The 20646-nt window shown below is 52.5% G+C and overlaps 1 long non-coding RNA gene across 1 annotated transcript; it reads right to left on the bottom strand.

Moving 5' to 3' along the window:
- Window positions 1–6974: 6974 nt before the first annotated feature.
- On the bottom strand, window positions 6975–11291 carry LOC143805649 (uncharacterized). Its single transcript, XR_013221294.1, has 2 exons — window positions 11050–11291; window positions 6975–8175 (listed from the first exon to the last, which is right to left on the bottom strand). It is a non-coding gene; the product is annotated as an uncharacterized LOC143805649 (long non-coding RNA).
- Window positions 11292–20646: the final 9355 nt, after the last annotated feature.

The following is a 20646-nucleotide window of genomic DNA, read 5'->3' on the forward strand; positions in this document are numbered from 1 at the left end:
TAGATATAGACTGTACGGGCTCCTGTCAGGTATATATTATTGTAGATACAGACTGTACGGGCTCCTTTCAGGTATATATTATTGTAGATATAGACTGTACGGGCTCCTGTCAGGTATATATTACTGTAGATATACTGTAGACTGTACGGGCTCCTGTCAGGTATATATGTGATGATATCAGAATGTATGGGCTCCTATCAGGTATATATATCATTGACGGTATCAGAATGTGTGGGCTCCTGTCAGGTGTATATTAGTGATAATATCAGAATGTATGGGCCCCTGTCAGGTATATATTAGTGATGATATCAGAATGTATGGGCCCCTGTCAGGTATATATATTACTGATGATATCAGAATGCATGGGCTCCTGTCAGGTATATATATTAGTGTTGATATCAGAATGTATGGGCCCGTCAGGTATATATTAGTGATGATATCAGAATGTATGGGCCCCTGTCAGGTATATATTAGTGATGATATCAGAATGTATGGGCCCCTGTCAGGTATATATATTAGTGATGTATCAGAATGTATGGGCCCCTGTCAGGTATATATTAGTGATGATATCAGAATGTATGGGCCCCGTCAGGTATATATTAGTGATGATATCAGAATGTATGGGCCCCGTCAGGTATATATTAGTGATGATATCAGAATGTATGGGCCCCTGTCAGGTATATATTAGTGATGATATCAGAATGTATAAGCCCCTGTCAGGTATATATTAGTGATGATATCAGAATGTATGGGCCCCTGTCAGGTATATATTACTGATGGTATCAGAATGTATGGGTCCCTGTCAGGTATATATTAGTGATGGTATCAGAATGTATGGGTCCCTGTCAGGTATATATTAGTGATGGTATCAGAATGTATGGACCCCTGTCAGGTATATATTAGTGATGATATCAGAATGTATGGGCCCGTCAGGTATATATTAGTGATATCAGAATGTATGGGCCCCTGTCAGGTATATATTAGTGATGATATCAGAATGTATGGGCTCCTGTCAGGTATATATTAGTGATGATATCAGAATGTATGGGCTCCTGTCAGGTATATATTAGTGATGATATCAGAATGTATGGGCCCGTCAGGTATATATTAGTGATGATATCAGAATGTATGGGCCCCTGTCAGGTATATATTAGTGGTGATATCAGAATGTATGGGTCCCTGTCAGGTATATATTAGTGATGATATCAGAATGTATGGGCCCGTCAGGTATATATTAGTGATGATATCAGAATGTATGGGCCCGTCAGGTATATATTAGTGATGATATCAGAATGTATGGGCCCGTCAGGTATATATTAGTGATGATATCAGAATGTATGGGCCCCTGTCAGGTATATATTATTGTAGATATAGAATGTATGGGCCCCTGTCAGGTATATATTAGTGATGATATCAGAATGTATGGGCCCCTGTCAGGTATATATTAGTGATATCAGAATTTATGGGCTCCTGTCAGGTATATATTAGTGATGATATCAGAATGTATGGGCCCCTGTCAGGTATATATTAGTGATGATATCAGAATGTATGGGCCTCTGTGAGGTATATATTAGTGATGATATCAGAATGTATGGGCCTCTGTGAGGTATATATTAGTGATGATATCAGAATGTATGGGCCCCTGTCAGGTATATATTACTGATAATATCAGAATGTATGGGCCCCTGTCAGGTATATATTAGTGATGGTATCAGAATGTATGGGCCCCTGTCAGGTATATATTATTGTAGATATAGACTGTATGGGCCCCTGTCAGGTATATATGCTGCGATTGTTCTCGTATGCTGATTTGGCATGAAAAAATAATCACAGATGTGATCTGTCCCATAGATTAACACTGGTCTGAGTGCCATGCGATGCATTCTCACATAGCGCTCGTCCGTATTCTACGCTAGTGTGACCCCGGCCTTAAACTTATGAAGCGACATAGACCACCTGCAGTTCAGCCACCATCAATATTTAAATTACAAGTTTTTCACCATCCAAAAAAATGCTAATTTTAACCTAGTTCCATAGGTTTCTTAAAGGGAACCTGTCACCAGGTTTTCCCCATATATAGTACCACCAGCACCTATATGCCCTTATACACACCCTTCTAGAGTGCTGTACCGTATATACTCGCGTATAAGCCGAAATTTTTTTGGGCAGAAAGAGATCCTCTCGGCTTATACTCGAGTCATTGTCGGCGGGGAAGCGGCGGCTGTCACATACTCACCTGCTCCTGGCGCGGTCCCTGCATGTCCGATGGTCTCCGGGCAGCTCTTCCTGTGTTCAGCGGTCACGTGGTTCTGCTCATTAATGAATATGGACGCATAATGGTTAAGGCTATGTGCGCACGTTGCAGATTTGCTTGAGGAAATGTCTGCATGGTTAGTGCGTCTCTTAGCAGAAAACGCAGTGGAAATTCTGTACTTTTTTAATGCGGATTTGATGCGTTTCTGTAAATCGTGAGCGCTAAATAAAGATATATTAAAACAAAATAAATAAATAAAGGAATTTGATGCATTTCCTTATTCACACTCTTCACGAGATACCCTCATTAATATTAACTAAAGACACACACACACACCCATGTAGGAGCATTAACATAATTAACCTACATATGCTGTAAAAAAAACAACTAAGAAACCTGCGTGAAATGCAATATGTTTATTTTTCAAAAAATAAAACCTGCATGGGCTCCCGCATAATTTTCATAACCAGCAGTGGGAAAGCTGACAGCTGATGTTACTATTCTGGAAAGGAGCCAATAACCATAAAGGTTCCCAGGCTATTAATATCAGCTCACAGCTGTTTGCTTAGCCTTTACTGGCTATTTTATAGGGGGACACAAAATATTGACATAAAATCGAACCAGCAAATGCTAGGCAGACAGCTGTAGGCTGATATTTATAGCCTGTGAAGAGGCCATGGATATTGGCAGCCCCACAGGCTAAAAACCATCAGCTCTCAGCCGTCGCAGAAATGGCGCATCTTATAGATGTGCCAATTCTGGCACTTAGCCTCGCTCTTCCCACTTGCCCTGTAGCAGAGGGGTTCATAATTGTGCGGTTGATGTCACCTTTTTATTGTCAAGTAACATCAAGCCCACAGGTTAGTAATGGAGAGGCATCTATCAGACATCTCTCCATTACTAAGCTGGCCTAATGTCACCTTACAATACAAAGGTGACATTAACCCCTTATTACCCCATATGCCACCGCTACAGGGCAGTGAGAAGACAGAGGCTGAGTGCCAGAATTGGCGCATCTTACAGATGCACCTTTTCTGGGGTGGCAATAACCATGGTCCCTCTCTAGGCTATATCTGTCCTCAGTCACTGGCTTTCCCTCTGTGGCACAGAAAATTGTGCGGGAGCCCACGCCAGTTTTTTCAGTGAAAACATTATTAAATACATACAGGCCCCAAATTTTACACACAAACACACACACACACTACTAACCGTATTAGTCACTGACCTATATAAGTCTAACTGTTCTGCAATGGTTTACTGTATGTAAACCATGTCTCCTATCCTGTCAGCCTCTGCAATGATTTAACAGAAGCCGACAAATTAACTATCAGCTATTCCGCTGTCCGTGTGATATATTATAATATATATATATATATACATATACATATACACACACACACATACATACACACAGACAGTACAGACCAAATGTTTAGACACACCTCATTTAAAGATTTTTCTGTATTTTCATGACTATGAAAACTGTACATTCACACTGAAGGCATCAAAACGATGTGGAATTATATACTTAATAAAAGTGTAAGGCAACTGAAAATAGGTCTTATATTCTAGGTTTTTCAAAGTAGCCACGTTTTGCTTTGATGACTGCTTTGCACACTCTTGGCATTCTCTTGATGAGCTTCAAGAGGTAGTCACTGGGAATGGTCTTCCAACAATCTTGAAGGAGTTCCCAGAGATGCTTAGCACTTGTTGGCCCTTTTGCCTTCACTCTGCGGTCCAGCTCACCCCAAACCATCTCGATTGGGTTCAGGTCTGGTGACTGGAGGCCAGGTCATCTGGCGTAGCACCCCATCACTCTCCTTCTTGTCAAATAGCCCTTACACAGCCTGGAGGTCCTGTTGAAAAATAAATGATGGTCCAACTAAACGCAAACCGGATGGAATAGCATGCCGCTGCAAGATGCTGTGGTAGCCATGCTGGTTCAGTATGCCTTCAGTTGTGAATAAATCCCCAACAGTGTCACCAGCAAAGCCCCCCACACCATCACACCTCCTCCATGCTTCACGGTGGAAACCAGGCATTTAGAGTCCATCCGTTCACCTTCTCTGTGTACAAAGACACGGTGGTTGGAACCAAAGATCTCAAATTTGGACTCATCTGACCAAAGCACAGGTTTCCACTGGTCTAATGTCCATTCCTTGCATTATTTAGCCCAAACAAGTCTCTTCTGCTTGTTGCCTGTCCTTAGCAGTGGTTTCCTAGCAGCTATTTTACCATGAAGGCCCACTGCACAAAGTCTCCTCTTAAGGGCTTGTTTCCATTTGCGAGAAACACGTCCGTATCTCGCATGTGGAAACCAAGCTGTAGCACCGGCACTCCAGAGCGGAGCGTGCGGCCGCATAGGAACACATGGAGCTGCACGCTCCGCTCCAAAGTGCCGGCGCCACAGCTTGGTTTCCACATGCGAGATACGGATGTTTCTCGCAAATGGAAACAAGCCCTAACAGTTGTTGTAGAAATGTGTCTGCTGCTAGAACTCTGTGTGGCATTGACCTGGTCTCTAATCTGAGCTGCTGTTAACCTGCGATTTCTGAGGCTGGTGACTCGGATAAACTTATCCTCAGAAGCAGAGGTGACTCTTGGTCTTCCTTTCCTGGGGCGGTCCTCATGTGAGCCAGTTTCTTAGTAGCGCTTGGTGGTTTTTGCCACTGCACTTGGGGACACTTTCAAAGTTTTCCCAATTTTTCGGACTGACTGACCTTCATTTCTTAAAGTAATGATGGCCACTCGTTTTTCTTTACTTAGCTGCTTTTTTCCTGCCATAATACAAATTCTAACAGTCTATTCAGTAGGACTATCAGCTGTGTATCCACCAGACTTCTGCACAACACAACTGATGGCCCCAACCCCATTTATAAGGCAAGAAATCCCACTTATTAAACCTGACAGGGCACACCTGTGAAGTGAAAATCATTCCCAGTGACTACCTCTTGCAGCTCATCAAGAGAATGCCAAGAGTGTGCAAAGCAGTCATCAAAGAAAAAGGTGGCTACTTTGAAGAACCTAGAATATAAGACATAACAAAAAAGTGTGAAACAACTGAAATTAAGTATATAATTCCACATGTGTTAATTCATAGTTTTGATGCCTTCAGTGTGAATGTACAATTTTCATAGTCATGAAAATACAGAAAAATCTTTAAATGAGGTGTGTCCAAACTTTTGGTCTGTAGTGTATCTCTTTAGATTTTATATACACCTATACTGTGTGTATATGTCTATTCTATTGTAACCTGTCAGTGTGATTTTACTGTACACTGCACCTGAATTGTCGGCCTTTCAAAGGACACCGTTGCGTATTTCTCGCAAGTCACACTGATGGCCCGTGTGGTGCGAGTTTTTCTTGCACAAATAGACTTTCATTGGCGAGTCTCGGCTGATATACGGCGCAAATCACAGCATACTGCAAATTCACTTGCACATATACGGCCGTGAAAAAAAAGTGATGGGAGATTAACATTGGTTCGAGTGCTATGCGATTTTTTTCTCGCATAGCACTCGTCCGTATTCCTCTCTAGTGTGACTCCGGCCTTAAAGGGAAAATCATTAAAAATTTATATTTTTTAAAATTTGTAAAATTTCTGATATTTTTACAAAATAAAGCAAAACATATCAACTCAAGTTTACCATTATCATAAAGTCTAATATAACACGAAAAAAAAAAAAAATCTCAAAATCAATGGGATGTTGAAGCATTCCAGAGTTATTACTATATAAAGTGACACTGGTCACATTTTAAAAAATTGGCCCCGCCACAAAGGGGCTAAGAGCTTGTACATGTGAACATTGTTTCAAAGGTGGCTTACCTGTCTCAGGCAGGTTTCACACCAGCGTTCAGCAGCCTTCTTCCTCCATTAAGCCCCGCCCACTGCTGCGCCTCTTCCTTCAGCTCCGCCTAAGTCTGCATGCGTCCCCCATCTAACATTGGGTACGCAGGCATGCCTCATTTTGAAGATGCGCTGAACTGCGTCGAACGCAACATGTTGCATTTTATTGCAGTCGGCGCAGCGTTAAAACAACGCATGCGGAGGCATCCGCTTGGCATGCGTACCCAATATTAAAGATAGGGTATGTAGGACGCATTCAGACGTAGGCGGAACTGAATGAAGAGTTGTGGCAGTGAGCAGGGCTTAGGCTACTTTCACACTAGTCCGTCGGTACGGGCCGTCGCAAACCGTCGGCCCGACGGAGAGTGTTTTATATAGAACAACGTGGGCAGCGGAGGCAGTTTTACAACGCATCCGTGGCCCATTGTGAGTTCTGGGGAGGAGGGGGCGGAGTTTCGGCCACGCATGCGCGGTCGAAAATGGCGGACTCGACGCACAAAAAACGTTACATGGAACTTTTTTTTTGTGCCGACGGTCCGCCAAAACACGACGCATCTGTCGCATGACGGATGCGACGTGTGGCAATCCGTCCCAATGTGTTGCTAATGAAAGTCTATGGAGAAAAAACGCATCATGCAGGCAACTTTGCAGGATGCGTTTTTTCTCCAAATTGACGCATTGAGACGTGACGTACAGCAAGCGACGTTAGTGTGAAAGTAGCCTTAACGGAGGAAGAAGGCTGCCATCTGCAGCCCTGCCGAACGCTGGTGTGAAACCAGCCTAAGGCTGTTATAGCACCTTCCATGTGTTACACAGATACATCATGGGCTTGTCCTGCCCTACGCATGAAATGAAAGGCTAAAATACAATGTGGAGACTTCATCAGAACAATGTTTTATTTACATTCAGAACTGGTTTAAGAGGAACAAATGACCATTTCCCACAGAAATCTCAGACTTTTACTTATAGAAATACTGGATAAATATCATTTTACCATTAGATATAGAAACATTTCTAATTTTATAAAACTGCATTTTTTTGCATTGAATAACTTTATGCCTTTGCTTGTTTCATTTTATGCATTTCTACAGTATTTTAAAACTGTAATATGCTGTTGGTGCATGCGGGCTGGACTGTCGGTTTGGTATGTGGCTCTGTTCCCCCCAGGCCTGCCTCCGATGTCTGAGGTTTCGGTGTCCCAGACCAGAGATCATAATACCGGCCTTGAATTGTGAAGGACACGGCAGCCGACCCTGAGAAACATCCAAGGTGGGAACGCCCCATCATGTCGAAGAGAGTCTGCTAGATCCAGGCCTAGCAGACCAGTGCTGGTGGGCTCATGGATGCCAGGAGGGGGTTGGCCTAAAGGAAGGTCTCGTCTTTTCCTGGCGGGTCGGAGAGTTGTCCCGTCGTTTTTTTGGACAGAACATTTCCAAAACAACCAAAATTGAACAGCAGATCTCTTGGGAGGCAGACTTTAGTCCTCTGTTACAGAAGCGAAGTACTCTTAAACTGATAGGTGCAGAGTAGGACACACTAGAAAGTTGGCGTGCATAATTGTTCAGGGCACTGGCGGTGTGGACCGGCCACCAGAGAAGGCCTAGACCGAAGCCTGGATATTTTAAGAGCAGGGTCACAGGAGCCTCTGGAAAACATGGAGGCTGCATGAATAGGAAGGTTTCTCCATATTGCTCAGGGGCAAACTAGGACATACTTGTCCTGTCCATTTTTTTTTTTTTTTTTTAAAGTAGCCCCCTCACTGCCTGGTAGGATATATGTGTCCTGAAGATCACACATCATTCTTCACAGACCGATGATGAAGATGGGCATGGAATAACCTGGACGCAGACCTTTCGGCGGCTGGCACATAACGGATTCGTCTTCCCTCCCTACTCTATCTGTCTCTGGGGGGGCCAGAGGGTAGGGGGATTCGTGGCATGGACCGTCCTCTGGGGAACCACAAACACTCTTGATGTGTTAGGGCCTTGCCTCATAGACCACAGATGATACGGTAGTGACAATTCTAGGTGGGAGATTAGAGTGACAATTCCACTGTCGCCCTCAAAAGCCGTATCTGAAAAAAAAAAGGAAAATCGTTAATAAAAAAAACCCCCAAAACCTAAGTCAGAAACTGGGCTGGGTGGTCCAGACCCATGTCTGCCTCCTACTGACATTAAGCTAAAAAGGATTAGCTTCGTGCCAGTTGGTGGTGTGGCCTCCTCTACAGGGAAATACCTAAATTTTTTTTTTGCATAGCATAAGCAGCATACACTCCTATTTTTTTTTTGTGTACCCCAATGAAGCATTAGCCCCCCCCACATCAACCAGATGGCCACACAGCATAACCTCGCTCCCCCAGTCAGAAACCTCCACCTCACATTAACCAGCGGGCCACACAGCATAACCTCGCTCCCCCAGTCAGAAACATCCACCTCACATTAACCAGCGGACCCCACAGGATAAATCCAAAGCCCACCAGACATTCCCTCCCCTCAAGCGTAAATCCAAATATGACGCCCCCTGCCCCAACCATAAATCCCATCAGACACCCCCTCCAATCGAACGCCACCCCAGCTTAAACTCTCATCGGACGTCCAACCCCCACAAACCCCCATCGGACGTCCAACCCCCACAAACCCCCATCGGACGTACAACCCCCACCGGACGCGGAACCCCCCACCCAGCAGAAACCCCCAGATGCAGACCCCCACCCCGCACAAACCCCCATCAGGCGTGGACCCCCCCACCCAGCACACACCCCCGTCGGACGTCCAACCCCCATCGGACGTGGACCCCCCCACCCAGCACACACCCCATTCGATGTCCACCCCCCACCCAGCTTAAACCCTCTTCAGCCCCCCCAAACCCAACCCATAAGCAAGTCGCCCCCCAATAAACGGGATCCCCCAGTAAGCAGCAGGTCACCCCCCAATAAAAGGGTTCCATCTGTAAGCAGCAGGTCGTCCCCAAATCCCACCATGGGATCCCCCCCAATAGCCAGCAGCAGGTCGCCTCCCCACATTCCACGACAAGCAGGTCGCCTCCCCACATTCCACGACAAGCAGGTCGCCTCCCCACATTCAACGACGAGCAGGTCGCCTCCCCACATTCAACGACGAGCAGGTCGCCTCCCCACATTCAACGACAAGCAGGTCGCCTCCCCACATTCAACGACAAGCAGGTCGCCTCCCCACATTCAACGACAAGCAGGTCGCCTCCCCACATTCAACGACAAGCAGGTCGCCTCCCCACATTCAACGACAAGCAGGTCGCCTCCCCACATTCCACGACAAGCAGGTCGCCTCCCCACATTCCACGACAAGCAGGTCGCCTCCCCACATTCCACGACAAGCAGGTCGCCTCCCCACATTCCACGACAAGCAGGTCGCCTCCCCACATTCCACGACAAGCAGGTCGCCTCCCCACATTCCACGACAAGCAGGTCGCCTCCCCACATTCCACGACAAGCAGGTCGCCTCCCCACATTCCACGACAAGCAGGTCGCCTCCCCACATTCCACGACAAGCAGGTCGCCTCCCCACAAGCAGGTCGCCCCCCCACAAGCAGGTCGCCCTCAAATCTCACCACAGGGGTCCCCCAAATAGCCTGCAGCAGGTCACCCCTCACATGCAGGTCGCCTCCCCACATCCCACCACAAGCAGGTCACCCCCACATCCCACCACAGGGGTCCCCCAATAGCTTGCAGCAGGTCTCCTCCCACATCCACCACAAGGGTCCCCCCCAATAGCTTACAGCAGGTCACGCCCTCCCAAAACCTGACCACAAGCATGTCGCTCTCAAACCCCACCACCAGGGTCTCCCCAATAGCCAGCAGCAGGTCGCCCCCACTAAAAGGGGTCCACCCCGTAAGCAGCAAGTCACCTCCAAACCCCACCACAGGGATCCCCCTCAATAGCCAGCAGGTCACCCCCAAACCCCACCACAGGGGCCCATCAATAGCCATCAGCAGGTCACCCCTCCACAAGCAGGTCGCCCCCACTAAAAGGTCCTGCAACAAGCAGGTCGCCTCCCCAAACCCAACGATAAGCAGGTCACCCTCACTAAAAGGGGTCCCCCGCACGCAGGTCGCCCCCAAATAACACCACAGGGGTCCCACCATAGGGGTCACCCCAATAGCCAGCAGCAGGTCTCCCACCCCAAACAAGTCACCCCATAAGCAGCAGATCACCCCTAAATCCCACCACAGGGGTCCCCCCAATTGCAAGCAGCAGGTCCCCCCCCCCCCACAAGCAGGTCACCCCCTACTAAAATGGGTCACCCCCCCCACAAGCAGGTCAGGGGTCCCCCAATAGCCTGCAGCCCCCCTCACACAAGCAGGTCGCCTACCACGGGAGTCCACCACAACAGCCAGCAGCAGTCCCCCCCCACAAAATCCCACAATAGCCAGCAGCAGCAGGTCCCCCCAAAATCCCACCACGGGTCCCCCACAATAGCCAGCAGCAGCGGAGCCTCCCAAAATCCCACCGCAGGGGTCCCCCACAATAGCCAGCAGCAGCAGAGCCCCCCCAAATCCCACCGCAGGGGTCCCCCACAATAGCCAGAAGCAGCGGAGCCCCCCCAAATCCCACCGCAGGGATCCCCCACAATAGCTAGCAGCAGCGGAGCCCACCAAAATCCCACCACAGGGGTCCCCCACAATAGCCAGCAGCGGAGCCCCCCAAAATCCCACCGTAGGTGTCCCCCACAATAGCCAGCAGCAGCCGAGCCACCCAAAATCCCACCGCAGGGGTCCCCCACAATAGCCAGCAGCAGCAGAGCCCCCCAAAATCCCACCGCAGCGGTCCCCCACAATAGCCAGCAGCGGAGCCCCCCAAAATCCCACCACGGGTCACTCCCCACACAGACAAGTAGGTCGACCACCACAGGGCCTCCCCTCAATAGCGAATAGCGATCGGCAAGTAGCATTTTTTCCCCTGAAACCACTGACCTCCATGGCGTCCACAAGCTGTCATGCTGCTTTCCTTTGCCGCCTTGGAGAACACGCCCCCCTCCCGATAGGACACGCCCCCGGAAATGACATCACACCTGGAAGGAGCCCATACACTCTAGCATCTACCCTCCCGCTGCATCTCCGTTAGAAGCTCGCGGTCTGTCCTCCGGGGGCCGCAGCGGCTGCACCTGTCCAGAGCCCTCATTCCGCTGAGTACAGATATACCGCGCAGAGCACCCGTATCTGAGGTCCGGTCATGGCCTCTAGACGTTTTCGAGCCCCCGACGCGCAGACACCGGTGTCATTAGACGCTTTCCGCCAGTGCCATGAAAATGACAAGCACTGGGCGGCGCGCAGGGAGTTCCTGGCCCGTCACATCCATCTGTACCCGGGCCGCAAGACCGACCAGCTGATCGCCCTGTCAGTGGTGTGGAGCAACATCGTCTTCATAGGGAACCGGTGAGTGCAGCCGAGTGCAGAGGTAACGAAAGACGGACCGTCACTTCCCGACAGAGAAACGGGTGTGCACAGGTGCTAAGGGCAGCCATCTATACACATAACCAACAAAGTAGCGCCATAGCATGGAAACACGGAATGTGTCACATTGGAAATGCATTACTGCTCAGGATAACAAGAGAAAATGGAGTGTAGAGGTGGCTGAGTGCCCGCGTCCCCGGTATGGAGGTGGCAGTGTGCCCAGCGTCCCCGGTATAGAGGTGGCAGTGTGCCCAGTGTCCCCGGTATGGAGGTGGCAGTGTGCCCAGCGTCCCCGGTATAGAGGTGGCAGTGTGCCCAGTGTCCCCGGTATGGAGGTGGCAGTGTGCCCAGTGTCCCCGGTATGGAGGTGGCAGTGTGCCCAGTGTCCCCGGTATGGAGGTGGCAGTGTGCCCAGTGTCCCCGGTATGGAGGTGGCAGTGTGCCCAGTGTCCCCGGTATGGAGGTGGCAGTGTGCCCAGTGTCCCCGGTATGGAGGTGGCAGTGTGCCCAGTGTCCCCGGTATGGAGGTGGCAGTGTGCCCAGCGTCCCCGGTATGGAGGTGGCAGTGTGCCCAGCGTCCCCGGTATGGAGGTGGCAGTGTGCCCAGCGTCCCCGGTATGGAGGTGGCAGTGTGCCCAGCGTCCCCGGTATAGAGGTGGCAGTGTCCCCAGTATAGAGGTGGCAGTGTGCCCAGTGTCCCCGGTATGGAGGTGGCAGTGTGCCCAGTGTCCCCGGTATGGAGGTGGCAGTGTGCCCAGTGTCCCCGGTATGGAGGTGGCAGTGTGCCCAGTGTCCCCGGTATGGAGGTGGCAGTGTGCCCAGTGTCCCCGGTATGGAGGTGGCAGTGTGCCCAGCGTCCCCGGTATGGAGGTGGCAGTGTGCCCAGCGTCCCCGGTATGGAGGTGGCAGTGTGCCCAGCGTCCCCGGTATGGAGGTGGCAGTGTGCCCAGCGTCCCCGGTATGGAGGTGGCAGTGTGCCCAGCGTCCCCGGTATAGAGGTGGCAGTGTCCCCAGTATGGAGGTGGCAGTGTGCCCAGCGTCCCCGGTATGGAGGTGGCAGTGTGCCCAGCGTCCCCGGTATGGAGGTGGCAGTGTGCCCAGCGTCCCCGGTATGGAGGTGGCAGTGTGCCCAGCGTCCCCGGTATGGAGGTGGCAGTGTGCCCAGCGTCCCCGGTATGGAGGTGGCAGTGTGCCCAGCGTCCCCGGTATGGAGGTGGCAGTGTGCCCAGCGTCCCCGGTATGGAGGTGGCAGTGTGCCCAGCGTCCCCGGTATGGAGGTGGCAGTGTGCCCAGCGTCCCCGGTATAGAGATGGCAGTGTGCCCAGCGTCCCCGGTATGGAGGTGGCAGTGTGCCCAGCATCCCCGGTATGGAGGTGGCAGTGTGCCCAGCGTCCCCGGTATGGAGGTGGCAGTGTGCCCAGTGTCCCCGGTATAGAGGTGGCAGTGTCCCCAGTATAGAGGTGGCAGTGTGCCCAGTGTCCCCAGTATGGAGGTGGCAGTGTGCCCAGCGTCCCCAGTATGGAGGTGGCAGTGTGCCCAGCGCCCCCGGTATGGAGGTGGCAGTGTGCCCAGCGTCCCCGGTATGGAGGTGGCAGTGTGCCCAGCATCCCCGGTATGGAGGTGGCAGTGTGCCCAGCGTCCCCGGTATGGAGGTGGCAGTGTGCCCAGTGTCCCCGGTATAGAGGTGGCAGTGTCCCCAGTATAGAGGTGGCAGTGTGCCCAGTGTCCCCAGTATGGAGGTGGCAGTGTGCCCAGCGTCCCCAGTATGGAGGTGGCAGTGTGCCCAGCGCCCCCGGTATGGAGGTGGCAGTGTGCCCAGCGTCCCCGGTATGGAGGTGGCAGTGTGCCCGGCGTCACCGGTATGGAGGTGGCAGTGTGCCCAGTATGTAGGTGCTGTGCCCAATGTCCCCAATATGGAGGTTCTGGTGTGCCCAGTATGGAGGTGCTGTGCACTTGTCCCCTGGTGCAGAGGTGGCAGTGTGCTCAGTATCCCCAGTATGTTGGTGGCACTGTGCCCGATAATTCCTAGACTCCTATATAGAGGTGGCAGTGTGCTGATAATTCCTAGACTCCTACATAGAAGTGGCAGTGTGCCCGATAATTCCTAGACTCCTACATAGAGGTGGCAGTGTGCTGATAATTCCTAGACTCCTACATAGAGGTGGCAGTGTGCTGATAATTCCTAGACTCCTACATAGAGGTGGCAGTGTGCTGATAATTCCTAGACTCCTACATAGAGGTGGCAGTGTGCTGATAATTCCTAGACTCCTACATAGAGGTGGCAGTGTGCTGATAATTCCTAGACTCCTGTATAGAGGTGGCAGTGTGCTGATAATTCCTAGACTCCTACATAGAGGTGGCAGTGTGCCCGATAATTCCTAGACTCCTACATAGAGGTGGCAGTGTGCCCGATAATTCCTAGACTCCTACATAGAGGTGGCAGTGTGCCCGATAATTCCTAAACTCCTACATAGAGGTGGCAGTGTGCCCGATAATTCCTAAACTCCTACATAGAGGTGGCAGTGTGCCCGATAATTCCTAAACTCCTACATAGAGGTGGCAGTGTGCCCGATAATTCCTAAACTCCTACATAGAGGTGGCAGTGTGCCCGATAATTCCTAAACTCCTGCATAGAGGTGGCAGTGTGCCCGATAAATCCTAAACTCCTACATAGAGGTGGCAGTGTACCCGATAATTCCTAGACTCCTACATAGAGGTGGCAGTGTGCCCGATAATTCCTAAACTCCTACATAGAGGTGGCAGTGTGCTCAGTATCCACAGTATGTTGGTGGCAGTGTGCCCAATAATTCCTAGACTCCTACATAGAGGTGGCAGTGTGCTGATAATTCCTAGACTCCTACATAGAGGTGGCAGTGTGCCCGATAATTCCTAAACTGCTACATAGAGGTGGCAGTGTGCCCGATAATTCCTAAACTCCTACATAGAGGTGGCAGTGTGCCCGATAATTCCTAAACTCCTACATAGAGGTGTCAGTGTGCCCGATAATTCCTAAACTCCTACATAGAGGTGGCAGTGTGCCCGATAATTCCTAGACTCCTACATAGAGGTGGCAGTGTGCCCGATAATTCCTAGACTCCTACATAGAGGTGGCAGTGTGCTGATAATTCCTAGACTCAGTGCCCTACAAAGCACTGCTCGCCCCCTGTGGGCCCCACACTCCACTCCTCGCCCCCTGTGGGCCCCACACTCCACTCCTCGCCCCCTGTGGGCCCCACACTCCACTCCTCGCCCCCTGTGGGCCCCACACTCCACTCCTCGCCCCCTGTGGGCCCCACACTCCACTCCTCGCCCCCTGTGGGCCCCACACTCCACTCCTCGCCCCCTGTGGGCCCCACACTCCACTCCTCGCCCCCTGTGGGCCCCACACTCCACTCCTCGCCCCCTGTGGGCCCCACACTCCACTCCTCGCCCCCTGTGGGCCCCACACTCCACTCCTCGCCCCCTGTGGGCCCCACACTCCACTCCTCGCCCCCTGTGGGCCCCACACTCCACTCCTCGCCCCCTGTGGGCCCCACACTCCACTCCTCGCCCCCTGTGGTGCAGCTGTCACTGGATACTGGGCGCCTGGAGAGCAGCTCTGTGAAAGTCGCGGCCTTCCTTCAGTCTCTGTAGCTTGTATCTGCGGCCGCTAGGTGTCGCTGTGGCATTAGACCACAGAGGAAGCTATGCTTTAGAGCGGGTGTCTCTGGTAGACATGTTGTACACACCGACCTTCTCTATGGTACCTCCGCAGGAGAGACGTCGGCTCCCGCTGCATCTCCGTTAGAAGCTCGCGGTCTGTCCTCCGGGGGCCGCAGCGGCTGCACCTGTCCAGAGCCCTTATTCCGCTGAGTACAGATATACCGCGCAGAGCACCCGTATCTGAGGTCCGGTCATGGCCTCTAGACGTTTTCGAGCCCCCGACGCGCAGACACCGGTGTCATTAGACGCTTTCCGCCAGTGCCATGAAAATGACAAGCACTGGGCGGCGCGCAGGGAGTTCCTGGCCCGTCACATCCATCTGTACCCGGGCCGCAAGACCGACCAGCTGATCGCCCTGTCAGTGGTGTGGAGCAACATCGTCTTCATAGGGAACCGGTGAGTGCAGCCGAGTGCAGAGGTAACGAAAGACGGACCGTCACTTCCCGACAGAGAAACGGGTGTGCACAGGTGCTAAGGGCAGCCATCTATACACATAACCAACAAAGTAGCGCCATAGCATGGAAACATGGAATGTGTCACATTGGAAATGCATTACTGCTCAGGATAACAAGAGAAAATGGAGTGTAGAGGTGGCTGAGTGCCCGCGTCCCCGGTATGGAGGTGGCAGTGTGCCCAGCGTCCCCGGTATAGAGGTGGCAGTGTGCCCAGCGTCCCCGGTATGGAGGTGGCAGTGTGCCCAGTGTCCCCGGTATGGAGGTGGCAGTGTGCCCAGCGTCCCCGGTATGGAGGTGGCAGTGTGCCCAGTGTCCCCGGTATGGAGGTGGCAGTGTGCCCAGCGTCCCCAGTATAGAGGTGGCAGTGTGCCCAGTGTCCCCGGTATGGAGGTGGCAGTGTGCCCAGCGTCCCCGGTATGGAGGTGGCAGTGTGCCCAGCGTCCCCGGTATGGAGGTGGCAGTGTGCCCAGCGTTCCCGGTATAGAGGTGGCAGTGTTCCCGGTATAGAGATGGCGGTGTGTCCAGTGTCCCCAGTATTGAGGTGGCAGTGTGCCCAGTATGTAGGTGCTGTGCCCAATGTCCCCAATATGGAGGTTCTGGTGTGCCCAGTATGGAGGTGCTGTGCACGTGTCCCCTGGTGCAGAAGTGGCAGTGTGCTCAGTATCCCCAGTATGTTGGTGGCAGTATGCCCGATAATTCCTAGACTCCTATATAGAGGTGGTAGTGTTCCCGGTATAGAGATGGCGGTGTGTCCAGTGTCCCCAGTATTGAGGTGGCAGTGTGCCCAGCATCCCCGGTATGGAGGTGGCAGTGTGCCCAGTATGTAGGTGCTGTGCCCAATGTCCCCAATATGGAGGTTCTGGTGTGCCCAGTATGGAGGTGCTGTGCACGTGTCCCCTGGTGCAGAAGTGGCAGTGTGCTCAGTATCCCCAGTATGTTGGTGGCAGTGTGCCCGATAATTCCTAGACTCCTATATAGAGGTGGCAGTGTGCCCGATAATTCCTAGACTCCTACATAGAGGTGGCAGTGTGCCCGATAATTCCTAGACTCCTACATAGAGGTGGCAGTGTGCTGATAATTCCTAGACTCCTACATAGAGGTGGCAGTGTGCCCGATAATTCCTAAACTCCTACATAGAGGTGGCAGTGTGCCCGATAATTCCTAGACTCAGAGCCCCACACTCCACTCCTCGCCCCCTGTGGGCCCCACGCTCCACTCCTCGCCCCCTGTGGGCCCCACGCTCCACTCCTCGCCCCCTGTGGGCCCCACGCTCCACTCCTCGCCCCCTGTGGGCCCCACGCTCCACTCCTCGCCCCCTGTGGGCCCCACGCTCCACTCCTCGCCCCCTGTGGGCCCCACGCTCCACTCCTCGCCCCCTGTGGGCCCCACGCTCCACTCCTCGCCCCCTGTGGGCCCCACGCTCCACTCCTCGCCCCCTGTGGGCCCCACGCTCCACTCCTCGCCCCCTGTGGGCCCCACGCTCCACTCCTCGCCCCCTGTGGGCCCCACGCTCCACTCCTCGCCCCCTGTGGGCCCCACGCTCCACTCCTCGCCCCCTGTGGGCCCCACGCTCCACTCCTCGCCCCCTGTGGGCCCCACGCTCCACTCCTCGCCCCCTGTGGGCCCCACGCTCCACTCCTCGCCCCCTGTGGGCCCCACGCTCCACTCCTCGCCCCCTGTGGGCCCCACGCTCCACTCCTCGCCCCCTGTGGGCCCCACGCTCCACTCCTCGCCCCCTGTGGGCCCCACGCTCCACTCCTCGCCCCCTGTGGGCCCCACGCTCCACTCCTCGCCCCCTGTGGGCCCCACGCTCCACTCCTCGCCCCCTGTGGGCCCCACGCTCCACTCCTCGCCCCCTGTGGGCCCCACGCTCCACTCCTCGCCCCCTGTGGGCCCCACGCTCCACTCCTCGCCCCCTGTGGGCCCCACGCTCCACTCCTCGCCCCCTGTGGTGCAGCTGTCACTGGATACTGGGCGCCTGGAGAGCAGCTCTGTGAAAGTCGCGGCCTTCCTTCAGTCTCTGTAGCTTGTATCTGCGGCCGCTAGGTGTCGCTGTGGCATTAGACCACAGAGGAAGCTATGCTTTAGAGCGGGTGTCTCTGGTAGACATGTTGTACACGCCGGCCTTCTCTATGGTACCTCCGCAGGAGAGACGTCGGCTCCCGCTGCATCTCCGTTAGAAGCTCGCGGTCTGTCCTCCGGGGGCCGCAGCGGCTGCACCTGTCCAGAGCCCTCATTCCGCTGAGTACAGATATACCGCGCAGAGCACCCGTATCTGAGGTCCGGTCATGGCCTCTAGACGTTTTCGAGCCCCCGACGCGCAGACACCGGTGTCATTAGACGCTTTCCGCCAGTGCCATGAAAATGACAAGCACTGGGCGGCGCGCAGGGAGTTCCTGGCCCGTCACATCCATCTGTACCCGGGCCGCAAGACCGACCAGCTGATCGCCCTGTCAGTGGTGTGGAGCAACATCGTCTTCATAGGGAACCGGTGAGTGCAGCCGAGTGCAGAGGTAACGAAAGACGGACCGTCACTTCCCGACAGAGAAACGGGTGTGCACAGGTGCTAAGGGCAGCCATCTATACACATAACCAACAAAGTAGCGCCATAGCATGGAAACATGGAATGTGTCACATTGGAAATGCATTACTGCTCAGGATAACAAGAGAAAATGGAGTGTAGAGGTGGCTGAGTGCCCGCGTCCCCGGTATGGAGGTGGCAGTGTGCCCAGTGTCCCCAGTATAGAGGTGGCAGTGTGCCCAGTGTCCCCGGTATGGAGGTGGCAGTGTGCTTGCGTCCCCGGTATGGAAGTGGCAGTGTGCCCAGCGTCCCCGGTATAAAGGTGGCAGTGTGCCCAGTGTCCCCGGTATGGAGGTGGCAGTGTGCCCAGCGTGTCATGATCTCAATGGCAAGAGAACATAGCATAAGCATATATAGGAACTAGCTCTTGGAAGATGGGAACTGAGCTGACCATGAACTAAACCTAACGCACAACTAGCAGTGGCCGGGTAGCATGCCTACGTTGATTCTAGATGCCCAGCACCAGCCGGAGGACTAAATAATGCTAGCAGAGGAAAATATCAGTCCTAGCTCACCTCTAGAGAAATACCCCGAAAGGAGACAGAGGCCCCCCACATGTATTGGCGGTGAATAAAGATGAAATAACAAACGTAGTATGAAAATAGGTTTAGCAAATTTGAGGTCCACTTACTACATAGCAGAAGACAGAAAGGACACTTTCATGGTCAGCTGAAAACCCTATCAAAACACCATCCAGAAATTACTTTAAAACTCTGGCATTAACTCATAACACCAGAGTGGCAATTCCTGTTCACAAGAGCTTTCCAGACACAGAAACGAAACTACAGCTGTGAACTGGAACAAAAATGCAAAAACAAACATGGACAAGAGTCCAACTTATCTAGTAGTTGTCTAGGAGCAGGAACAAGCACAGAGAGGCTTCTGATAACATTGTTGACCGGCAAGCAACTAACAGAGCAGCAAGGTTATATAGCGACTCCCACAACTTGATGGGAACAGGTGAACAGAGAAGATGAAGACACCAGTTCAATTCCACCAGTAGCCACCGGGGGAGCCCAGAATCCAAATTCACAACAGTACCCCCCCCTCAAGGAGGGGGCACCGAACCCTCACCAGAACCACCAGGGCGATCAGGATGGGCCCTATGAAAGGCACGATCCAGATCAGAGGCATGAACATCAGATGCATTCACCCAAGAATTATCCTCCTGGCCGTATCCCTTCCACTTGACCAGATACTGGAGTCTCCGTCTGGAAACACGAGAGTCCAAGATTTTCTCCACAACGTACTCCAACTCACCCTCAACCAACACCGGAGCAGGAGGCTCAACGGAAGGCACAACCGGTACCTCATACCTGCGCAATAATGACCGATGAAAAACGTTATGAATAGAAAAGGATGCAGGGAGGTCCAAACGGAAGGAAACAGGGTTAAGAATCTCCAATATCTTATACGGGCCGATGAACCGAGGCTTAAACTTAGGAGAAGAGACGCTCATAGGGACAAAACGAGAAGACAACCACACCAAATCCCCAACACAAAGCCGAGGACCAACACGACGGTGGCGGTTGGCAAAAAGCTGAGTCTTCTCCTGGGACAACCTCAAATTGTCCACCACCTGCCCCCAGATCTGATGCAATCTCTCCACCACAGCATCCACTCCAGGACAATCCGAAGATTCCACCTGACCAGAGGAAAATCGAGGATGAAACCCCGAATTACAGAAAAACGGGGACACCAAAGTGGCAGAGCTGGCCCGATTATTGAGAGCGAACTCCGCCAATGGCAAAAAAGCAACCCAATCATCCTGGTCAGCAGACACAAAACACCTCAGATATGTCTCCAGGGTCTGATTAATCCGCTCGGTCTGGCCATTCGTCTGAGGATGGAAAGCGGACGAAAAAGATAAATCTATGCCCATCCTAGCACAGAATGCCCGCCAAAATCTAGACACGAATTGGGTCCCTCTGTCAGAAACGATATTCTCAGGAATACCATGCAAACGAACAACATTTTGAAAAAACAGAGGAACCAACTCGGAAGAAGAAGGCAACTTGGGCAGAGGAACCAAATGGACCATCTTAGAGAAACGGTCACACACCACCCAGATGACAGACATCTTCTGAGAAACAGGCAGATCTGAAATAAAATCCATCGAGATGTGCGTCCAAGGCCTCTTAGGAATAGGCAAGGGCAACAATAATCCACTAGCCCGAGAACAACAAGGCTTGGCCCGAGCACAAACGTCACAAGACTGCACAAAGCCTCGCACATCTCGTGACAGGGAAGGCCACCAGAAGGACCTTGCCACCAAATCCCTGGTACCAAAAATGCCAGGATGACCTGCCAACGCAGAAGAATGAACCTCAGAGATGACTCTACTGGTCCAATCATCAGGAACAAACAGTTTATCAGGTG

This window comes from Ranitomeya variabilis, chromosome 2 (genome assembly GCF_051348905.1).
Source record: "Ranitomeya variabilis isolate aRanVar5 chromosome 2, aRanVar5.hap1, whole genome shotgun sequence".
In the NCBI taxonomy this organism is placed as follows: domain Eukaryota; kingdom Metazoa; phylum Chordata; class Amphibia; order Anura; family Dendrobatidae; genus Ranitomeya; species Ranitomeya variabilis.